The following is a 23932-nucleotide window of genomic DNA, read 5'->3' as shown; positions in this document are numbered from 1 at the left end:
ATGTATGGAACAGAAAGGAAAACTGTCTTTCTACCTCTTAGTGTATTAACTGAAAAGCTGAACATCACTGGACAAGATCCAGCCCTCACAGGAGGGAATGGAAAACAACAGGACAGCCAGCTGGAGTGCTTATCCCCAGCCAAGCAAGATTCAACAGTAGGATTCCCTGCAGCCAGAGATCTGCAAGAGACACAGTGCTCTTTGTAGTAAGTGCATTTAATGCTGCCTCTAAATGTATTACCCGTGTCTCTGGAAGAACCATCCTTTTATGTCCTTAAAATACTACACCCCTACTTATCCTCCCATGTCACCAGGCCATAGCTTTCAGCAGTATGATTTATATAATAATGAAGTAGTATTTAGTCCTCTGATTCTTTAAATGAAACGTTTCTTTACAAAAGGAAAGGAGAAACATAGACTTCTCTTTAAGAATCTCAAGGACTTGTCAAGTAAAAGTTAAGGCATGAATTTAACCTTTGCTTGTATCTCTACAACTTTTTGCAGGAAGGTTGAAGTGTCAACATTTGCTTTGAATATCTATACTGCAAGTATTAAATACTAACAGTAAAATTGTCAAATTCAAGCCTATTCAAACTAGGCTTACATCTTTGGGAAAATTTCTGCTTTTATGTAGGGCAGATTAGGCACGTTCACACACATCTCATCATGAAGACTCCATTCCTCAGTGGAGTTGTGCTGATGCTGGAGGGCTGCCCATTGCCCCCAGGCATACAGTCAGCACTGCCCTCAACAAACCCTCCAGGCTCACAAACACCATGTTGGCTGTGCATCTCCCCAGAAGGGCAGTAAATCAGAACTATGAAATATTGGATGCAGATTATGGGCCTAAGATCCTGTCCCCATCTCTGGAAACCCATTAAGTTGGGAGCATAGATGTGCCAGCTATGGGATCTCCTTTTGGGCAGCCCCGCATAGTGGTGTGAGCAGTGAATGTGAGTGGCCCAAGGGGGCTGGGCTGCACTGCACACAGAAGACGCCCAGGCTCTGCTTCCTTTGAACACCGCCATAGCAGTGGTCTGACACAATACATCTTAAGGAACATTTATGCTGTGTTCACTGCGCATTCAGCTGTGGCCACTTCAAAGGTTTAGCCAAGTATTTTATGGCCATGGTAAAGGCTTCTTATTGATTTAAATTGCAAGCCTGGCTCCCGTCAGCTTCACTTGAGGGCAAAAATGCAATAAAATATCCCACAGCAGAGAGACAGACGTATCGCACTGAAAATCTTAAGAGATCCTTTTTACTATAATCACCTTCAGTGGCGTGTTGTTCTCCTTTTTTTTTCTTCCTCTGAGGACAAGGTTATCTGAGACTTGTGTCCATCTCAATAGATTGGGGAGGGGCCACCCCTGCAATCTGCCGCCGGGTCTATCCAGTGACAGGCATGAACCAAATCCCGCAGGGTTTAGGTTTTTCCCTATTTGTCAGACATAGGTTTGACATTGCCAGGACGACATTGATAGATTGGCAAATGCTACTGTGGAGTAAGTGTTTGGTCAGAGAGTCATTTGCATAACTAGCGAGCAAAACCCCAAGCAATTGGGAGAGGCATAGCTGGGGGGTCCCCAAGTGTGGGGTACACATATCCACATTGGGACACCCTCTGCTGGGACCAGAGGACACAGAGAAGGGAGATGTGTCTACATGAAGCATTGCTTATCGTGCTCTAGCATGGCCACACAGAAGGGCTGCTCGCTGGGGGGCTGAGGAGACAGGCAATACTTTCTGTGTACTTCACAGGCAGTTTCTTTATAATAATTTACCTGAAATGCACCCGAGGTGAAGATAACCTCTGGACACATCCGGAAAATAGCAAATGACTGCTACGTATCTGACATTTGAAATAACATGTTTCTGGAGGCTTGACATTACAAGAGTCATTTCACTTCAAAATGTTATTCCTAATGTAATTTTTTCAAATTCATACGAGGCACTCGCTAGGAATCAGCGCAGCGCCGGAGTCGCTCGAAAGACTGAGGTCAAATTCATTTCATTTCTTTTATGTTTTCCTCTCCCCGCTAGATGAAACAAATGATTGAGCCAGGGACACTTGGCAGGTCGGCGGCCGCGCTCGGCGGCGCCGTCGTGAGATCGATTTTCCCCGTCCGGGGGGCTCACTGCTTGGCTGACATCTGTCGCCGTTGTCATGGCAGCCCACGGCGCGGCCGGGGTCAGGCCTGACAGGGAGGCCTCCCCGCCTCCGCCCGTCGCGCTTCAAGGTTAACAGCCAATGGACCAAAGAAATAGGCAATTATAGCGCAGTCAATTCTGGTTAGGGAAATACCCGAGAAGTAAATATATCTGATAAGCGGATGGAAATGAAGCGGACTGGTGTGGGTGTGGGGGACAGAGGGGGTCTCCGGGCCTGGGGCTCACTGCACTGTTCTGCTTCCAGCCAACAGCTGCCCCAACGCACCTCTGGCTTTGCCCCTCACAAAGGGCAGCTTTCCTCTCCCAAAGGTGGGACCCATCTGTTGAGGAAAGTGGGTACAGGGGCATCTGTCCTGGGAGGGAAGCCAGATGAGAGGCCGCCACCATCCCGCACCCTGTGCTGAGGTGCAGATTGTCCTGAGAACTTCCTGAGATGTCATCCAGGTTGGCCTCACACCCGCTTTACTGAAATGCCATTGCTTCTGGTGGAGAGTGCTGTATCATTAAAACTGATTTCCTTGAAAAAGGACTGGAAAGGTGTTGTGCAGAGGGATTGTAGAGCCTCTCTGGAGATCTTCAAAAGCTGCCTTGGCAGGGCCTTGGGCAACCAGTTCTATGCATCCCTGCTGGGGCAGGATGACATCCAGAGACCATGTCCACCCTCAGCCATTCTGTGACTCTGTGTGGAAATAAAGCACTGAAATTTCCAGATACAATGAGAACACCCCATGGGTGCAGCTTCTGGAAGTGTCTCCTCACAATACCTTTATGTACATTATAGCAGATGTTTTCCTCTCAGCTGCTCTGGATGACATCCCCTTGCAATTTAAACAAGAGGTTATCCCCCCTGAGCAATATGTGGCCAGGCAGCTTTACCCTCAGGCACTTACTTGTAGTCATAAGAGAACCAGCTCAGATGGTCCTGATACAAGCAGGGATGGCCCTGGACAGACTGGTGGCTTGGACACTTCATAGCATGGCAACTGCAAATGCAACATCAAATAAAGCCTGCAGATCCACAAAGAGCCATGCTTCGTGCCTACATAGTGCAAATGTCCCTAAATACCATGAAATTATAACTCCATATAACTATATAACTGTGTGACTGTACAAATTTGTATGTCATAAGGTGGGTGTCAGTTCTGCTGATGTCCTGGCTATTGCAAACAGGCTGGAAACACTTCACCTCTCCATGTCTTAGGAAAGCAGTAAAATCCCCCCTCCTTGGTGCTGCAGGGGCTGCTGTAACTGAAATGCATGCACTGGTTCCTGTACCATAAGTGTGAGCCTGTCCAAGCCAGAGCCCCCTGTCAATCACTCCTGGCTCCCAGGGGGACTGGCACAGCAGAAAGGGGGTTTGTTAGTCCCAGCAGCTGCAGCTACTCCAGGAAGAGGCTCTCTGAATCAATGAAAACATTCAGTTTTAATGACCACAGAAAATAAATCCTGCCAGATCATGAGTTTGTTTCAAATGATGCATCAGAAGTAATGCTGGCATTTCCTTCTGAAGAAATTTTCCCAGCATCTTGGTGTGGTAACCATCTTTCTCCCTACGCTTCTGATTTTAATCTAGATCTGTAACTGAAGCAAGATGAAATACTCTGTTTCTAACAAGAGCACAGGGAGCAAGAGCCAGCACTGCAAGATTTTCAGGATCAGACCCAATTTTGAATGACTTCTTTTTATGGATGTACAGCTGAGGATTCTTTGTGCCTGCAGCTCAGGTTGATTCATCATTTCTTCTGCCCATTTCTGTCTCATTTCTTCTTCCTGCTCTGTCAACTTTGGAGCTCCTGTGTCACTCCTGCTGTTCTAAGACACATGTGAACTCAGGGGTCAGAGCAGGGAGCACAGCCTCATTCCTCCAGCCTTGGTGTGAAGGACCAGTTACTGGTGCTCTGAGTAATAGTGTGTACAGAGGGCCAAAAAGTTTCCTGCTGGTATGTCTGAGACAAGAGTTCGGATCTCCTTCCTATCATTTTCTGGATTTGTCTTGTGCACAAAATAAACATTTTTGTGGATTCTGCATTTCTAAGGAAAAGAAAGATTGGAGAGCCAAGCTTTGATCCTTTTTTCCTGAGAAGACTCTCTTCAGATTTGCCCTGAGAAGTCTTTTCCACCAAAAGAAAGCCTGCAGAGAACCGAATGTTGTTCACCAGACCTGTTATTGATGGCAAAGGGAAGTATCAGATCCTGAGGATATTTTATTTTCGTTATTAGTGTCTCAGCTGTCATCCTGCTCTGCAGTTCTGCTGATCTCCTGTTGCCCTACTAGCTTTCTGTCAATCTCCTCAGCATATTGCCTGGGTACCCAATTCTTTGACATTGCCCCTTAGATGCCCTCTGGACTCATTACATGGCCATTAATGTCTTCATGTTACCATCTCCATCTGCTAAGGAATTACTTTCAAAGTATACTGTGTTTTCCCTAAGATCTCCCTCTGGTACGCTAAAAAAGAAATATTTATACCTAAGAAGGTCACCACCTCTGTTTAGTCACCTGTTGAATGGATTCAGGATGCTATGATTGCACACTTTCTGGGGCAGGGCTTGTCTTTGTGTCACTTATAGATATTCAGTGCCTGCTAAAATGATCCTGTGCTTTGGAGGGAGTCTTCACCTATTACCACAGCAGAAATAATAAGCACACAAAAAAATACGCTTCCCAGATATGGGGTCAAAGTGATACCATTTTTTCCCATTTTGGTCACATTTGTTGTCCCACAAAAAATGATTCATGAAGTCATTTAATTTCGCAATCCTTTATGTGATCAACGCAACAAAATTTATAATGCCCATATACTCTGTGGAAGGCACCAGCATGTTGCAGCATTTTAACCTTTTAAATATTCTGTATTTCAGCTGGCTAGCCATCCTACCCCTTTGCACAGTTCACTGCAGCTGTAAATAGTGGAGGAAAAAGAACAGACAGCCAATCAAATTACAAAAAGCTGAAAAGGTCAAAACTGTACAATTTACTACTACCTTTTCCAAAATACATGAGGCTTTAAGATCCCATTATTTTCTCCTGCAATGCTTAATTAAAAGAATGAAAATCTGTATAACAAGAATATGTTTGTGGAAAAATAGTAAGGCGGTCCTCATATAATAAGTGTCACCAGCATAATTGTAAAGACAGTCTTAATGTCAAATACTCTTGATCTTCCTCTGTTATTAAGAGCTGGCTTGGTACATCACAGGTCTGGTGGATATTGTCCTTGATTTTCTGTAGAACATCACAGCAGCTGGTCACACTGCAGCCCCCACTCTTCCTCTGTCTTTGATCAGTTCTTACAGGCAATTTGGTAATAAACCGTCCCCTTTCTTTAGGAAGGGAAATTTTGCAGAAGCTCAAGATCCACTGCACAGCTTCTATTAGGAGAACTAAGTAGGAAATGAAGAAAACAAGGAACCATCTTGAACTTTTTGGGACACTTAGCTGTGCATTCACTTTTGCATAATATGTACGGAGACTTCTTTTAGCTTGTGAAAGTGACATTGGAAAATGGTCTTCCTTTCACATTCGCAACACCGCCATTTGTATTGCAAGTCAGTTTGCTCTTTTTCCCGGCAGGATCAATGTCTATAGAATTGCACCAGCCTCTCCATCCTCTCCCCCCCAGCTGTCCTTCCGTTCATTGTAAATAATTCAAACAAATCCTGTCATAGACAGAAGGCAGCATCACCGCTCTCCTCCTCGGTGCATAGAGAAAATAGCTCAAAGATGACAGACTGCCACAGCTCTGTCGCCCCCAGGTGTGAGCTGCTGTCCTGGGACTCTGCAAATCGCAGGCAGAAAAGTCATTTCTGCTCTGTGTAGCTTATTCAGCCATTTCAGCATGTGGAAAAGAGACTTCTGCTACTTTGTCATTTCAGCTGACTCTTCTTTTCTGTGAAAACCTTGGCAAATAATCATTAGGATATATTTGTTCTGAGATTTTTCCTTTCTTTCTGTTGAGATCACATTTATGTAACTTTACACATTTTCACGGGGATATCTTTGATAGTAAATGAAAGCAAAAATAGCTGAAAATGAACAGAAGATAGCCACTGTATTTTCTATACCACATAGGAATTAGGGGAAAAGATAAAAATAAATACAAAAGGCAGAAAGGAAATAACCACTCTCCTATTTTTCTACACCTATCTAATAGAAATTTCAGTTTTAAAAATGCAAGCAGTTTTCCTTCATTGGAATAGAATATCCTACTATGGAAAAAGAAGTAAAAGCATGTGAGAGTTTTCTCATTCAGGCTTTGTTGTTTTTTGTTTTGTTTTTAAGAAGAAACTTTGAAAAAAGGCTCCCCACAGTTCTTGGTGTGCCTGGCCTCTGTACAGGCCTTACCAGAGCAGCCCTTGTGGTGTCTGTGCTCCTGTAGCACCAGGACAAGAATTCCTTGCAGTGTCAGAGCAGCTGAGCAGATACTTCCCACCTTCGGGGCTGAGCCATGGCCCCATACACAGAAATGAGGAGGATATAACTGTACAGGACTTGGCTGGAGGGACTTCTGCTTATATCAGGTCAACTGCAAGCACTATGAGGTTCTGTTTGGCCAGACCAGACTGAACCTAGCACTAGCACTAGCATTTGTGAAACTGCAGGACAAGTATGATGCATGGATGCCATTGAGCAGTCAGCAAAGCATAACCTTGTACTGGAGCAGAGGGGACCAAAGGCTGCAGTAGGCTGGGGGCAGTGGTTTTCCTGAGGTTACCTTCAGGCTGCGTGCTGCATGAGGCTTCACAGATACAAGATAAAGAATAATGTCACTGATATAAAGATATCACTTCCAGATCTCTTCACATGCAAACATGCTTAGTTTTCTACCCACTGGACTCAAAACACTGCAGACACAAATCTCAAGTATGCTATTTTGTTAGAAAAACATCTTGCCCCGGATTTAACGTGCCTGGTAAGGGAGAAATGGCTGCAGTAAATCATTCTCATGGTCAGTTACTCTCTACGTAAACACTTCAGTGTTTACCTGATGAAAGAGAGCTTTTGTCATCGACTTTAACTTGCACCCATTTCCTCCTACTTCCTACTTCACTTCTTTGTGTTTTCTGCTTCCTCATCTCATTTTACTCTCAGCCATTGTTTTCTCCTTCATCCCCGTCAGCTTCGCTTCCTACCCGACTTCGATTGTTTCTGTCTTCTCAGCCTTTTTTCTCCCTCCCGGTTTCCTCTTGCAACATCCTTGCTCTTCTGAATTGGTCTGCTTTGCAGAATTTCATCATGTCTGAACACAGCGGTGGTGCAAAGCTGACTGTGATTTAGTCGCCAGCAATTTGTTGCTTTACCGTAATGAAACCCTGTCACAAACAAACTGCTATCATTTGAGAAGTATTTCCTGCATGAGAATTAGAGTTTTGAACAAGAAGGGCATTTCTACTGTGGCAAGCCCCCCTCCCACCTCATTCTTTTCAGAGCCAAAAAATTTCATTTACTTCGGTTATAACAGAATGCCAAACCAGTCCTTCTGGGGAGGGGAAGAAGTAGTGCAAACTACTGATAATCAAGATAAATCAAGCCATGACGTAGAACATAAGCACTATGCTCCATTCAATTCAGCTAGGGAGCTCAACTTGTTCAGCACTGTAGGTTATTTTCCATTTGTAATTAGAGCAACAAAGAAACAGCCTTTCCTTGTTCTGCTCCATCAGCACAGCCCCAGCAAACATCCTCATTTTCAATAACTCTTCCCCTTTATCTCACTCTGCCTGATGCCTAATAAGCTGATTGCTATTTACTTTGGACCAACAGCTAATCTGTTAATGATTGATTTTAAATTTTTACAGTCATTTGTCTTTGGCAGGACTCGAGAGTGTGAGCAGCAGTCTTTCCTACCTGATGAATTGGCTTTTCTTTAAAAAAAAAAAAAAAAAAAAAAAGAAAGAAAAAAGATTTAAGTCAGAAGTCTTCACTGTTATGTTTTGCTGACAAACAGCTGATGTGCAGTGAGCAAAGCTTAGAAAAAAGGGCAAATCTTCATACAAAATTCATCAGCCTTTGAAACCGTCAGCAAATAATATAAGTGGACATTTTGTTAATAGTTGTAGAGGGGTAAAGACCTACTTATGAAGTAAAGCATAATTGTACTATAAATTCACAGGGTTTAAAATTCTTAATTAACAAAATTGATGCTTGTAACCAGGACTAGGTGGGGGAATACGATCTAATACAGCTACTGTCTTCCGAAATGATCTAAACTGTATACCATATGATATATGTATTACCGTGATATATGCCTAAAAGTGAATTTCATTTCCCATTAAAGGACTGCCAAATAGACAGTAGTTATTTTAATTGGTACAACACAGTAGTGCTGTGCAATTTAATCGTTGATTCTAAAAATGGAAAAGTGAATAATAACAGCTTAGCCTGTATATTCTGAAAAGAATAGGAAAAATTCTATACCAGGAAGCTATGCATATTTATAAATGTTGTTTCTTCAATGAGCCACTTAGGGATAGGCCCTGCAAGGAAATAAATCATGTTTAGAATGCCTATAGTGTGCCTCACCCATAGATCTCAAAGCACTTTACAAAGCTAAGCAAGTTGTACAATTATTGTTTTGCACAGGGGAGAAGCCAAATATCAGAAAGGTGATTCCCCTGACATTTGGAAAGACTACCATCCTGAGCTTGCTTCAGGACATGAAATGGAACTTAAACTCAATCCAAGAAGCCAATGAAGACCTTTCAGGCTAAACTAACAGTAAGTTCTAACAATAAATACCTTTTAATCGGTGAACAACTATTCTCTGTGAATGTATATATATATAGGACCATCTTTATAGATGCGTATGTGTATACGTTCACACATACACACCCAGGATCCAAGTACATAACAAAGGATAATCTGAACAAGGAGATAAGAGTCCAAGTACCTAATGATGGATAATCTGTCAGAAACAAGAAGGTAACAAGCCTGGTCCGATTCTTCTCTGACAATAAGGAAAGGTTGTTCAATCTTCCTCAGTCCCACACCACAGTTGTGGTACAACAGGTAGCCTCAGAAAGGATCAGGTTAGCGAAATCTAAGAGCTACTTCCAAGTATCCAAAAACAGGCCAGAATGCATGGAAGTTATGAGCCACCATTTCTATATATTTATTTTGTATTATTTGGCCCAAACTGGTGAGATGTAACTAAAACTAAATTAATATGCATCCTAAACGTCTCAGCTCCAGAGTTCCAAATTCAGAATGATACACCAATTGTCTTGAACCTGCGGCTGGCTTAAAGGGCAAAGCAGTGTTTTCTAAAAGAAAATGAACACAAGCGTAATTAATGCAACATTTTGGTAATACCAGCACAAGGTAAAAAGCATCAGTATAAAGTTTCTGTGTTCCGGTGACTGGCTACATAATTACAAAGCACCAAAAAGGACACACTGAACTGCTTGAAGGATGGAAGTTGCTAATCTCATTAACATTTTAGATGCCACAAGACGTGGAAGCTCCATCTGCCGCCAGCAATATCATGTTGAGAATCAGGGTGACTGGGGAACAGGCCTCATGGGCCTCCACAATGGTCTATTGACTTTCTGGTGAAGCAGATACCATGTGACAGAGATTGCCTATCTCAGCAGACAGGATGGAAACAGGAGAAAGTGTTAAATATAACCAGGTAGACAGTGATGAATTGACATGCTGAAAAATCGAACGCTTCAGTAATCAGCCTAAGGATCTGATATCAACAACATTTTTCAGTTTTGTCCGAATTCATTCAAAGGTGTAGTTTAGCAAGCTCACTTCTTGTTGGTAAGACCTTTCATCTTTATGCAGGTTTTCTGATTGGATTCTGAGATGTCACCATTGGCCTCCATGTCATTGCTGTTCTTTACATAGAAAACAGACAAAACATTTGCATGAGAGTAAAATGGCCTGAACGAACACAGAAATGTCTTGACTTGCAGCATCTATTAAAAATTATTATCATTCCCTACTCCCAATGAGAGGGTAGGATCAGATTCCATCCCAGCATTTACATACATGGTTGTTCAAGGCCTCCAAGGGTTTTCCAAAACACATCTGTGGGCCTGATCTGATATCAAATAAATGTCACACCAAGAAAGAAGGAATCTATCTTCAGGCCTTGTTGCAAGTTGGAGGTGACATCTAATTGAGGCAAGCTCCACAGCTTCCTGAGGAGAGGCCCTCAGCAGGCTGCAGGTGGCCTGGGGGATCAGGTCGCCATAAATGTAGACCCACAGGTGGCTGCTCAGTTCAGGGGGAGGTGATGCTGGGGGCCCTCTCAGCAAGTCAGATGTGAATTCCACCCCCACAGCTCTGAGTTCTTCCCCACAGGAAAGCTGTTTACTGAAAACTTAGGACAATGAAATACTGCAGGTATATTTAGCACACTGAAGCTTTTGGAACTATAATTCTAATTACAGAAGTCTAATGAATGTTTTTATGGCTTCATTAAATCTTTGGGATATTTATATTATACAAAGAAATAATCTCCATCCATTAAGAGTGCATAAATCCTGAAGTAGAACTTTAAAAATTGCTATGGATATGCTTATTTCATTGCAAAACACATATAGAGAATTTAAAGAAATCCATTAATAGGATTATATACCTTTCTTCTAAAATATATTTTCAACATAATATTTTACTACAGAGGTCTGACTGCTAGCAAAGAAATGCAGGAGAAGACGTTCTAAAGTAATTACTCAGATGGTCAAATGGACAAAAACTATTCAGCTAATGTTTGAAAGATATTTCATAAGGGAGAAGTTGAGTGTATTTTCCATCTGTATAAAGAAGCCAGGTTCCCTTCACCTCAAAATTAAATGCTAGGAGTGCAAATGTCAGAAATCTGGAAGTGTGAAAAAGAAGAAAAGAAGAATTTTTTAGGGTATATTTATCTCAAGCATGTGCACAGTCATTTAAGGTTCTTAGAACAGTTATAAATCGTATATGCAAAGCAGGACTGCAGCAGGATGTACAGTTCTTATATGAGCGATTCTGCTACCCAAACAAAGGGTTTGATGTCTTCAGCTGCCACTCCAGAAGGGCATGGCTCTCCCCAGGCAAACAGAACAGACCCCTCAAGTGGCCAAATACACCTCCAATGGCACTAGGCACCCTTGTGTGGATAACCAAACTTCCTACATATCTCGTACTGTATTATCCCAGAAGGTATCATGAGCTTTATTCGGTCCCTTGGAGCAAAACAGGACTCCTCTCTTCATCAGATTCTTGCTGAAGAGTGGGCTTAATCTAAAAAGAGCATTTCTGAGGTAGTGACGGATTTATTTTTCAAGAAAAAGAAAATGAAAAGAAGAAAGAGAAGGAAAAAGAGAAAGCAAGAGAGAGAAAAAGAAGAAAAAGAAGAGTTCTTGTTTCTTTATCTCTTCAAAATAGGCCTCTTGAGGATCTGTTTTAACTAATAATAATACTTGGGGATGCTTCCCTTCATCTTAGCAGTGGTGAGAAACTGCAGTGTGTTGCTTGTGGTGCTTGTGTGTGTTTTGGTTATATTTTTATATCTCTGTTTCATGATACATGTGCTTATGAGGAGAGCGAAGATGGTGCTTGGTTAAAAATGGGGCTAAGATTCGTGGGAGGAAAGTAAGAGCAGTAAAAGTCTTTAAAATTATCAAGATCAGTGAATTCACAGTATGTACACATGGAACATGCTGGGATGTTTTCTGTAGTAATAAATAAGTACAGTTTGTCTCACAGAGTTGGGTAGAATAATTCCTACCGAACTGCAACAAAGACATCAGCCTAACCATGATAAGTATGCTGAGATGGTCTGACTTAAGTGTTTCTTTGGAGGCATCCATAGAGATTTTGTGAAAGAGCTTTTCCAATGAATTTTTCCCATTTTGTAACACTTCCCAGTTCTTCTGTAATCTTCTGTATTCCAGTACTTCCTTAGAAAGTGCCCCCTTTACTTCTGCCCTCTGCAGACTGTGTTAAGTTCCAAACTGCGGCCCAAAACAAGTTGCCCATGTCCTCATTTCCTGCTGTGCCATTCTTTGTTCTCCAAGCAGCAGCTGAGGGAGTTGTGACTGCCTTATCACCAAATACCATCTATAGGCTCACTTTCTGCAGCAGAAAGAGACATTTGTGGAACAATTGCTTACAATTTTTATGTTTTGCACTCATTGAAATGAATCATTAACATATTGAATTTTTTGCCATCGTTTCTGTTTCCCATTAGGGATGGTCAGAACTTCATGAAGGGGGAGCATCTAGGAATGGGGAAGCCAGAGCAGATCACTCTTGGAAATCAATTTGTGAAATCCTGGGAAAGGAAAACTCTTACCTCATGCATTAGGAAAGATGGCAATTGATTAGGCATTACTGGTCCTTTTGAACATGATTAAAGTAGTGTTATGTGTGCTATAAATAAGGTGATATTGTCCAATAAAACGGCAAACTTCATAAATTTTGTCATTCCAGGAATGTAACCAGAAAAGGCAAAATAGTGTTTAAGTTCTTGAAAATCAGTGATGACCTCTGGATCCTTCTGGGTTTTCTTTGGATCTCGGTAGCATCTATTTTACCTCTGAAAATGAAATGAGTTGGGATTTTGCTTTCTATGAAGATAAAATTATGCAAAGATTTACATATTCCTAGTATTATTAATACATAATTTTTCTCTTGACTGTCAGAAGTCAAGGAAGTTAAACATTATAGAAAGTAGTTCTTTATAATGGAAATTTTTATAATGATCTTCAGTGGCCCCGAGAAGCAAACACATCACAACTTTAAACAGCCTTTCACCAAAGGTTATCAATGTACAATGTTATCAGTGTTATCAGTTATCAATGTACAATGTATTCATTTAAATCGTAATCACAGTCAAAGGTTTTCTTTCCAATTAAACATGTTCAGAGTATTATGAGTGTCTTCTGCAACAGTTCTGAGGGTGTTGATGGGCTCCCAGTTTAAATATTGTACTTGAAATTTTGTTTTCTTTCTAACTCCTCTTCTGGAACCTTTCAGTATCATCTTTATTTATTAAAAAAATCAAGCTCTCCAACATATTTTCCACCTCAAAAAACACATGAAAAAATTAATCAGTCCCATACTCTGTGTGTATCAGCACAATAAGTGCTGTGCAGGTTGCAATCGCTGTTCTAGTGAGCTTTCCATAGGTTCTCCTCTTACAGGAAAAGCAAGGATAGAAGTGGAAATGGCCACAGCCTGAAAAAAGAAAAATGGAGTTGCTCAAATACCACTAATTTCCTTTGGCAATAGTTCTTAGGCATGGCATCTTCTAGTGACTTCAGATGCAGCTTCAGGTGTTTCTGCCACACACTTCAGTGGCCAGGCCCACAGAAACATTAAAAAGCTCCCTCTAAAGGTTGTGTTTCCAGATGGATAGCCATTTAGCGAATGCATGTTGTAAGACCCTTCAAACAGATACCACTTGTTCATTTGTCCTGAAAACATCCTTTATTTATTCTCTGTAAACAGCTGGTCAGCCTGCTCACTCTAATCTTAGATGCATTTCTTGATGATTAGAATACTGTCCTATGCCAATTTCACCCCATTTAATTTTGTACTGTTTATATGGTACATTTTTATACTGTACCCCCTCTAATTTCATTCTGCTACAGACACCAGGAGAACTCTTGTGGAAAGTCATGAGAGAAAAACAGAGAAATCATTAAAAGTGCCATTCTTACCATTGTCTAATGTGACTCCTGTGCAAAGAAACTGTCCCCAAACTTCTGCAGAAACAGCATAAATATTAATTTCTTACCAGTTTCTGGAGGCATTGCAGTCTTCTCTTCACAGACTTCATGACTGCTGAACTAGGACTACATGGTTTTATCCTAAACCTGGTAAATAATTGCTGTTGGGGTATTACAAAAGTCTGCTTTCTGGTCCCAGCTGTGTATTGGTCATTGGTCAAATCATTTCAACTCTTTTTGTCCCAGCTTCCCCATCTGTAAAAGAGGAGGACTGCAACTTTTGGAGAGGCACTCTTAGAAAAGCAAGCTGCAGAGTAAATAGGCATTATTATGGTGTGGGTCTGCATTTGTTTTCATCCTTCTCTTCATCCCTGCCCACCTCTCCTTCCCCATCCCTTCCCATCCTGCCCAATCTGTATCTGGAATGACTCTTCTTCAGTTTGACTCTTGGTGCCCAAGGTGACAGTGACAACATTTTGCTTTGACATCTTGCTGTGTGTGAACTTTGTATGGAGAAAGGTAAAAGTGTATATGTTCACTATTTTTACATCAATCTATATATGTGTGTGCCTACACAGACACAATTCACCCAGTCTACAGAACAGCACCACTGAATACAGTCTTCCATGAAGGATGAGATGACTGCCCGTGTTCCCATAGCACCCAAAAAAGGCAAATACAACTGAAGTGGGACAGTTTGGGTTCTTCCATTAAGAACCACAACAATTCTGGTCTCAGTGGATCATTATCCCTGGATCATTGACACGCTAGACCAAAACAGCTCCAGTCTATCGTGTCAATGTGCATTCAGGGAGTCCTTAATGCATGGATCATTGGCATATGATGCTGTAAAATCTCTGTAGGAGATGTTATGGTGTAGCGAGTCAACGCACACTTAGGGACTCCTCCATTTGTGAATCATTCACAGTGCATCGTGCCAATTTATACTCAGGGAGCCTTTAATCTGCAGGTTGGTTCATTAAGAGTGGCCCCGTAGACTAAAAATACTTGTAGACTAACTGTCGCACTGTGGACATAAAGTTCACTTTCTTCATTTCCAATGGCACAAATTCCAATGGCACAACGATGTATCACGCCACGAAAAACCACAGCTTGCTGGAGTTGTAGGGAATCTTTCAAAATCTCATTGCAAGAACAAAGACCAAAAAAAAGCTGCGGTGGAAACCTGTGCATTTTTGACCTGCCTGCAAAAAAATGCCTGAGCCAGTCTTTTTAACATGCTGCTTACAAAAGAAATTAATCCCATGGGCCTTCTGTGCTAAAGGATCATTGATCATTTTCATAAGAGCACAGAAAGTATCCTTTTCCGCAAATAATGAATGAGTTGGGGATCCAAAAATAAGAAAATCGTGGCAGCTAAATATTTACCTGGGTGGTGATGATTTTTTTAGTGGCCTTCAGTTTCACTGTGCACATTTGAGAACCTGCAAACGTCTAGGTACCTAATGACATCTGCACATCAAGGCAAAAAGCCATCATCTGCTCCTATGGTGTTGCAACCCCGAGCAGGTCCAGCTCCTGAAAAAAGAAAAAGACAGCCCTCCTTTTAGATACCCATCCTCCCGTCTTCAGCCTGGTATAAATCACTGTCATTCCATTGACTTCAGTGGGTTTAAGCCAACGAACACCAGCTGACAGCCTAGTCCCATACTTAGCAAAAACTAGTTTCCAAGGCTAATGGGGTTGAATCAGACCTTTTGCTTACCAGGCAGCTTTGCCACAGGGAATTTTTCTCCTTTCCAAAATCGACTTAAAAATTACCGAAGGCCAGTCTGACCTGCCTTGTTATTTATGACCCTGTGGTTTCTTCTGTGAGAATGAGGTACGTCTGTGATGCCCTTTGCCAACACCCTCTCACCACCAGTGAGCTTGAGACACACTCTGCTTGGCTGCCGCATCCCTCCCAGCTGTGCAGTGCTAAGGAAAAGGGGCATGGCACATGCACAAGACGTGAACCTGTCACCTCCACCCTACATAGAAAATCTACCTAAATCTGAAAATCTTTTGACCATAACAAACTGCCCAGGCTCCCAGCCTGGGACTAGTGCAGTGTTCTGGGGGACTCTCCATGCAAACTCAGAACAGATGAGGCATGCCACGGGTGGGATGCTCGTTGCTCAGATGCATGGTGCAGCCACAGCTGCGTGCTCCCCAGCTCGGAAACAAAAGCACTTGACGGGGGCAAGAGTGCAAGCACAGCAGGGGCCCGGGAGCCAGTGAAGCAGTAATCCAGGGAGTCGGTAGATCAGCTGCAGGAACGGGGGGAGCCGAGGGGAGAGCTGGCAGGTCTATTTGAATATCAGGCTCTGCCACACTCAGGGCTCCGCTGACAACTTCATTACCTCCACGTATAAAAATGACTGCGGGGTAATGCAAATGGCTTTCACGGCGCGCGCTCGCCCGCGTCCTGCATGCTGGCTGCAGGCCGGGAGAGCCAGCAACGGGGCCTGAGGCATATGAGCCTTTGTCCCATTTCATAGGATATCTTTTCCAGGAACAGCCCTCCCTCCGCTCCATGCATGATGGAGTCCAGTGACCTGGCTCCCCAGGCTCTGAGGGGAGGGGGACTGTCTCCAGCTTGACCTCCTCTGTCAATCACAGGAGAAAGAAAGAGGGAGCGGAGGGAGGGAGGGATGCCCATCTATCTATACGAAATTTCTAATGAATGTTAAGCAAATTTCCTACAGCCTGACATGGTGATCTAATTAATATTATAGAAATGTCGACGGAATATCATTCCACAGATAGGATTTATCACCTTGAACTGCTGCATAAGTGATGGTGAAGGAATGGGCACCCCCGTCCCCCCTGATGCTGATTAAATTAGACATAAGCATCAATATGTTACTTATTGGAGACTAGGATTTCATGCTATTACTCTTCAGTTAATCAGAGAGCTGTATCTTTTTTTAAAAGATATCAGACTCCCAGTTCTGCCTGTCTGATAAAACGGATGAAAGGTTTGACTACACAACACTCACTGAAAAATCAGAAAGGAAATCTGACTGAGGCTGAGCTGAAAGAAAGGTCCTGCGATGACCTTGGGATAACTCCTCCCAAAGGCACCAGACCCAAAATGCAGGTGATGTTGGCTCAGACTCAAAGAGCAGCCACACGGTGTAGCTGCTTTTTGCTGAGCACAGTGGTGGAGCAGACCTCCATCCTTCTGACCAGGTGCCAGCGACAGGCACGCTGCTGAAAGATGTGGCCAGATCCCATTCCCAGCCCACTGCCATACCCTTGTGCCCCAACAGCCCCAACCCGCTGGGCTACAGCATTTGCTGATCACCAAACCCTCACGCATAGAACAGGCCGTGAGCTTTCCTTTCAAGGAGGTTCATCCTGATTATTCACTATTAGTGGACACGCATATAAGCAGCAAATTCCTCTTCCCACAGCAGCACATAGAACATCAGTTTGATTTTTTTCCTCGCCTCCTCTTTGTTTAGCCCTTGTCATCCTTCCTCAGAGGATGTACGCAGGCAGCAGTTCCTCTCCCAGGTCTTTGTTTGGCATTGGGTGATGCGGGCACCGCAGCTCCGGAGCAGCACCATGAGACGTGTGGATGTCCTCCAAATGCTCAATGCCCAGCAGGAAGGATCATGCCAAAAATAGAGCAAGAAGGGCTAGCTGCCTTTGTATTATGCAGCGGCACGGCAACCAAAGAAGTTAGAGCTGTTCAAGAATGTGTAGCTATGTAAAATGGGATGAGGCTGAGCATAGGAAAATTGTGACAGAATATCAGGAAACATTTCCTCACCGTGAGGCCTTCAGTTGTGTAATGGTCACCCCAGGGAGGCAATAGAAGTCTGGGCGCTTGAATAATTTAAAATTAGACTGGGGAAAGCACAGGGGAATATCCTGTTGGGAGCAATCCTGCATTGATAGTTGAATAGGCAGAGCCATCTAATTGGTCCTTTCAGGCAGGAGGGGGCCGCGATGACTGATCTGTCCCCTAGGCATTAGGTTGCAGAATGACCATTTTGCATCACTAAATGCCTGTTCCCGATTTTCTGGTTGGGCAGTTTAATGCATTTCTAAGCTTGACTAGCGGAGATGAATATTGTTGCATCTTACATGGGGCATAAAAACGCTAAGCTTGAAAGAAGCTCTTACGGCAGATAAGAGGATTTGTGATTCTGATCTGAAGCACTGTGATTAAAATCTAACGGCGTGATGCAAAGTGTAATGAAGGGCTGTCAGCATCCTTTCTCTCGTGGCTCCATTTCACAATCCACTTAATTTTGCACTGCTACGGGCAGCAGAGAGGCTCCCACCCTGCATACTGACACCCCTGCATCCCACCTCCTGCCTTGGCCAGCACAGAGTAGTGGCAGGGCTGTGCAGTCAGATGGAGCTCTACAAACAAAATGTGCTCTGCGACACCCCCTGAGACTTCTGCACTCATCTCCTGGAGGTGATCCACCTCTGTGCCTTGGGCTGAGCCTCAAGGGCCAGTTTTGGCTCAGGACAGATCTCTGTGATGGGACAAGGAGCCCCAGTCACTCATTCACATCCGATATCTCATTTCCAGCAGTAAACATGAGCTGGAGGTAATGCTTGTCTTTGGGTATAGAGAATTAGCCCATGAAGTGCTTGTGCTAATGATAAGCTTCAAAATGATATTGAAATACATTTTAAATATACATTTAGCAATCAGATCTTCCTTCGGAGCGGTAGCTATGAAAAATACCTTTAGGGATTGAGAAGTGCTCTTCAATGTCCCACAGTGGCAGTTCTCCATCTCAAACAGGTGTTTTATCTGCCTCACACATCTTCCTCTCACCCCAAGAGGCACCAATTCGCAGATTAATTTTGCTTTGTTTTTTTATTAACGAGGACCAATTTTGCCATAATCTACAGAAAGCAGAAACGATTCAAGGAGCAGGGAGGATGAGGAGGCCACGGTTTGGTTCCTGCAGCACCCAGACCCGAAGGGGAGAAGCTCTGTGCTACACATGTGTGGTATAGAGATGTGTTTTGGGAAGGCTGTGAGCCTGCTAACGTCCCCAGGTGACAAAACACAGAGAGCAGAGTGGTAGCTTTCCTCCTCAGCAACTGCTCTAACCTACACTAATGAGCACTGTTAGGGATTTTCTTCACTTAGCATTTCTCATTATTAATAAATTTTGCTCTGACAACTATAAAGTGAACACTTTGGATTTATGCACCTAACCTAATTACATATGCTGCATGTACGCATTTCATTATTTACTTGACAGATTCATTCCTTGATACAATAAATAATTAAAGAAGGATCAAATATTAACAATCGGATACATGCTAATTCTCCTAAAATCTAGGGAAACAAACACATTTTATTTTCCTTTCAATAAAAACAGAATGAACTGCTTTCATTAGAAGATGTAAAAACAGGCAAAGTTCTTGACTGTCATCTTTATTTTGCAGGGAGTGAAAATTAAAATGTCCGGCTGCTCTCCGGTCCCTTTACAGGAAAGCACACAGCAAATTTAATAAGCATAAAAGGTGAGTAATTCCTTTATGACAGCTTCTAAATGAAACGTTTTGCTTTAGCATTCGTCAGGCAGCCTCCAAGGGAGGTGACTTCACACGCAAAGTCTGATCTTGTCCCCACGACAGCCAGCAGCAAATTGGTGCCGACTTCAGGCAGAACGGCATCCTTCCCGCTATTCCCCATACACAACCAGTTTGGTTTGTCAGCCTAAAAACCCCAATTCACCCTAAATTTCCAGGCAGCACCAGCTGGGCCTGGCCCCGCATAGCATCCCCAGGCCCAACCCAGTGCCAGTGGGAGGTGTTGGCCAACTCCTGCCCCTTGCACACCACAGGGCTGGGCCCCTTCTCGGAATCGCTCCAGCCCTGAGTTATAATTAAATCTTCGTGTGAATTATTTGTGGCACAAAGCTGCTCCCAGCCACAAGCCCGCCTCACTTGCTGTGTGACTGCAATTGATGCTTAAATAGTTTCACACGCATTACTCAATATCTCCATTTGATCCAAAGTATTCTCCAATTTGAGATTTACTTTCAGCTATGGTGTCCCACAACTTTATCATTTTAAAGCTGTTAAAAACTCCCAGATTGCCACATTATTCACCATGCAAAGATTAATGCTGGCCTGACAGGTTGTGCCAAATCTTTGGGGGGGCTGTGGTGCTTTTTTTTCCTAAGTAAGTGCACACAGCATATCTGCATGAGTCGTCCCTTGGCTGCTTCATATTGATCGTTTGCATCTCCTTTCTTATTTCTGTTGCTAAAGAGAGAATATTAGGGTGTGATTGTCAGGGTTAGTGCCGCCCTGACCTACACATGTACTATTAATAATTTATGAGTTGATTTGAGATAGATCTCTGTGAAATGAGCTGGCAATAAGCAGGGCTGTCTGAGATGACAAAGATTCAGAATGGGCCAACTCACGTACATCAGCATCTCGGCTTCAATCTGAAAACAGAACAGAACAAAAGCTGGCTGTGGGCGGGCATGGTGAGGTTCTGCCATCCTGGTCACTGTGATCCAAGATGGAAACAGGGCTATACAGGTGCTTTTTCCTTATGTGACGTGGTACAGGAACAAATGTAGAAAGAAAACATAGAGCTGACCTGATCATCAAGAAGACCGCTGTTTCAATGGCAAGCAGCTGGCTGCTAGGCACAGGGAAATCAGTCAGTTCCTTGTTCCATACCTGAAATAAAGACGTTCGCTCATGGACTTAGATCCCACAGCACAAGCTGCAGCAGCAGAGAGAGGTGTATCAGCAGCACATGGGTGGCACGTGGACAACGTGACCGGATGACAGCAGGAGTGCTGTCTGTGTCTGTCTGCCAAGAGTTCTGGTTAATGTCCCCCTGTGCTGCAGCAGCAGGTGGCAGCTGACAGCCAAGGGAGGAGCAGGGCTCCAGGAGCAGCAGGGAGAAGTGCCAGCCGTGCCCAAGCTGCTGCTTTGGTGCTCCCACAGCATGGAGCATCCCACAGAAGCCAGAGGGTGATGACCCTGCAGAAGGCATCCTGCAGTGAGCATCACTTGGGAGGAGGGAAAGCCTTTGGCTTTCCGTAAGCTGCCACATGTGCACTGTATTAACACATCCCTCTGCGAGGTGCCTCTCAGTATCATTTCCCAGGGAAAAGCCACTGGCTGCACAAGTCATTTTTCTCCAACTTCAGCAGCCAGGCCTGCATGTTCTTGAGTTTCATGTAGGGAAATCCCAAGTGCTCAGTTCCCAGACCAACAAGAGGCTTTGTGGGCTCACAAGCCCTGAGTTGGCACAAGAACCCAGCAGGATGCCACATGTCAGTGCGCACCCTGCCAACAATCCCACCCATCAGAGCATCTGCCATCTTCGGGAGGAAACGTGAGCCTCGCTCCTTACAATGGCTCCAACATCATCCAGGAACAAGGAGGGACAAACTGAAGCAAGGCATTTCCTAGCGTGTCTCTTCTGTGGGAAAGAGGAAAGATAACATTGTGCTCAGGGCTTTTGCAACAGGATTTCTCCTATTTACAGGCAGTGGTCTGCACTGATAAAGGCCACGTAGGAAGCACTGCGATTAGGGAGCAGCAGGGTGGGAGGAAACTGCTGTAGAACTCCAGGCACAGAACAAGGCCCTGTCAACACCAGCCTTGCTTTCTCCTGTTTGGTTCCAACCATAGCACCAAGATTAACAAGAGCACAGCACTGCTGCAAGGGTCCCTCCGAGCAAATTCTGCCCGTGCCACTTATTTAACCAGCACAAACAAGGTAACCTAATTACCCATCTCTCCTCACCTCTGGTTTTTAATTAGCAAGAGGTGTGGGTAACCTCCATTTCTTTTCCAAAATAGGCATAAATCTCTGCTCCGAATGCCACAGACCGAAGGATAATTAAGCCCAAATTTTCAGACTCAACAGATGCCTGGGGGAGTTTGGTTTCCCAGTGACGGAGTTCAGAGGGAAGCAAATCCCTTTCAGGTGATTCAAGTCACACATCAAAAAGTGGGGCCCCCTCTGCTCCCTCTCACAAAGTCCTCGTGCCGATAGTAGGGCTTTTTGGAGGCACTTGGCGCTGAACTGGGGAAAGTCCCAACTCTTTCCTGGCCTGCAGCAGGCCCCAGATGTCCTTGTGCCTTGCTGTGCCTCCGTTTCCCCCCTGTAAAAGAGAAGATCCTGTTTACTGCATGTGAGGCTGAATTAATCCCTCATTGCAGAGGGTTCTGAAGTTCTGAGCAGGAAGGCTTTATCATAAACACAGAAGAATTATGGACTTCCTATATCCAGCCGGTGATGTGCAGGCACTGATGCCAAGGGGTTACTTTGACTTCCAGCCATCCAGAGCCAAACTTGCTTCCAGAGTTCCTGTTATGTGCGATTAAGTTTGCATCCTTTTGATGGACCCTCCCAGAATCTTCAGTCATTTAAACAGCAAGGGCTGTGGGTCTTCTGATGTGGAGAATAACAGAGAAGATTCACATTAGCAGCACAGATAATGCACTTTTTGGCCATATGATAGGAAACCATCTTTCTGCCATGTAAAAATTACTCTTCCATTGAGGTACTTCCTTGGGACCCAATGCCACTGTCCCAAGGGGTACATGCATGGCCGCTTCCAGCTGCAGGAGCAGCTTTCCCATGGGAGACATGTAGGGGAGTCATGAGCTCCCTCAGAGCATGCCTTGAAGCAATGACACGCCTTTAAAAGTAGCCTCCCTTGGTGAAAATCAGTCTGTGAAGATAGAATAGCTCCTTGCACTTTGGTACTTGGATCTCACCACTGAACAAACAGTCTTCAAATCAACACAGGAAGCAAATACAGATACGAGTTGGAATGTAGGAACAATGTATTTTATGGGAGAAATCCTGTCCCATGCTAAGACCTCAAAATTCCCAGCAATTGAATTGAAGCCCAGTTTCACAGCAAGTGAGTATTGCTCGCATAGGAAATAAAACAGATTCAGCATCCTGACAATTGACTAGAGTAAAGACTAATTCTGCAAGCACCCAAAATCAAAGGTAACACAAATAATGACCACTCGGGCATATTTTAAATATACCCATGGAAAGAATCAGAGGCAGTGCAAATACTTGTCATCACAATAGCCTAGTACACTATGAGATGCTTCATTTTGAGTGTGTTTGTTTGTTTTCAAAGTAATGGTAAGGTCAGGCACGTGTAGCACCTTTAAATGAACAAGGGAATTAATTGTGCTTGGCTGACATTTTATCAAGAGGTGAATTCTTCCCTGCTTACAGGGAAGCATGAGCTCCTTGAGCAGGGTGAGGTGGTCAGACAAAGGATGCTCTATGAAGGAAGGCAGTGAAGCTGTGCTCTGTGGGTCTGGATTTGGTTTGCACTAAACCCACTGGCTTAAAGCTGTGATCCAGAGCGTTACCTGCTGATAGGGACAGAATGGGCACCCACAATACATGTTCAAAGGTGATGAGATACCCACATTGAGGGCAGCAACAACAGGAGGAGACCACCCGGCTGGGATGGGGCTGTCCAGAGGACACAGCCACATAGGCCTATTTGCTGTGCTTTAATTTGAACCTTCATTTGCCACTACAGCCCCTGAGCATCTCTGTCTGCCATCCAACCTGCACTCCTCTCTTTGCTCTGCTCCCCACATCTCCCTCTATTCTTTTGGGTTATTTTTTCCCCTTTTGCTCTTTATTTTTTCCCCTCCCCATTACCCCGTCCATGCGGAGCAGGAGCTGCTGATTACAAAGAGGCAGCCTGACTCCAGCAATAGGTCTTCTTCACTAATCCTCACTGTCACAGAAATTCCAGCTGCTACCAGAGTAAGAGGCTCAATCCATATTTGCCAGCTCTAATATGAAATCTGTCAGGGTCCCAAATTAATGAGTTCCAAATTCCTTACATCACCATAACAGGTTAAGACTGGTCAATTAATTACGTAAATCCTGCCCGATTCTCTCAGGCACCACAGCTTACATCATGGGGAGAGCGGGAAGGCCCTGCCAGGGAGCCCAAGCAAGCAAGACAAAGCAAAATAAACCAAAAAACAAAAGGATTTAATATTTTGCTTTGCTTTGCTTTGCAGCCGCGCAGTCACCGCCAGGGCGCCGGCGGCCCCGCGCCTCTCGCTGCACCGCAGCGCC

At 43.9% G+C, this 23932-nt stretch overlaps 1 long non-coding RNA gene across 3 annotated transcripts; it reads right to left on the bottom strand.

Moving 5' to 3' along the window:
* Positions 1-8041: 8041 nt before the first annotated feature.
* LOC107309243 lies at positions 8042-22609 on the bottom strand. Of its 3 annotated transcripts, XR_001553125.2 has the most exons (4): positions 20438-22609; positions 15226-15375; positions 13905-14091; positions 8042-13342 (listed from the first exon to the last, which is right to left on the bottom strand). It is a non-coding gene; the product is annotated as an uncharacterized LOC107309243 (long non-coding RNA). The 3 variants fall into 3 exon arrangements; XR_001553124.2 differs by having other exon boundaries at positions 8042-14091; XR_001553126.2 differs by having other exon boundaries at positions 8042-14091; positions 20521-22608.
* Positions 22610-23932: the final 1323 nt, after the last annotated feature.

The sequence above is a fragment of the Coturnix japonica genome, chromosome 2 (genome assembly GCF_001577835.2).
Source record: "Coturnix japonica isolate 7356 chromosome 2, Coturnix japonica 2.1, whole genome shotgun sequence".
Classification (NCBI taxonomy): Eukaryota; Metazoa; Chordata; class Aves; order Galliformes; family Phasianidae; genus Coturnix; species Coturnix japonica.
Note: the sequence above shows the minus strand (reverse complement) of the source record. Positions and strands in the feature narration are given on the sequence as shown.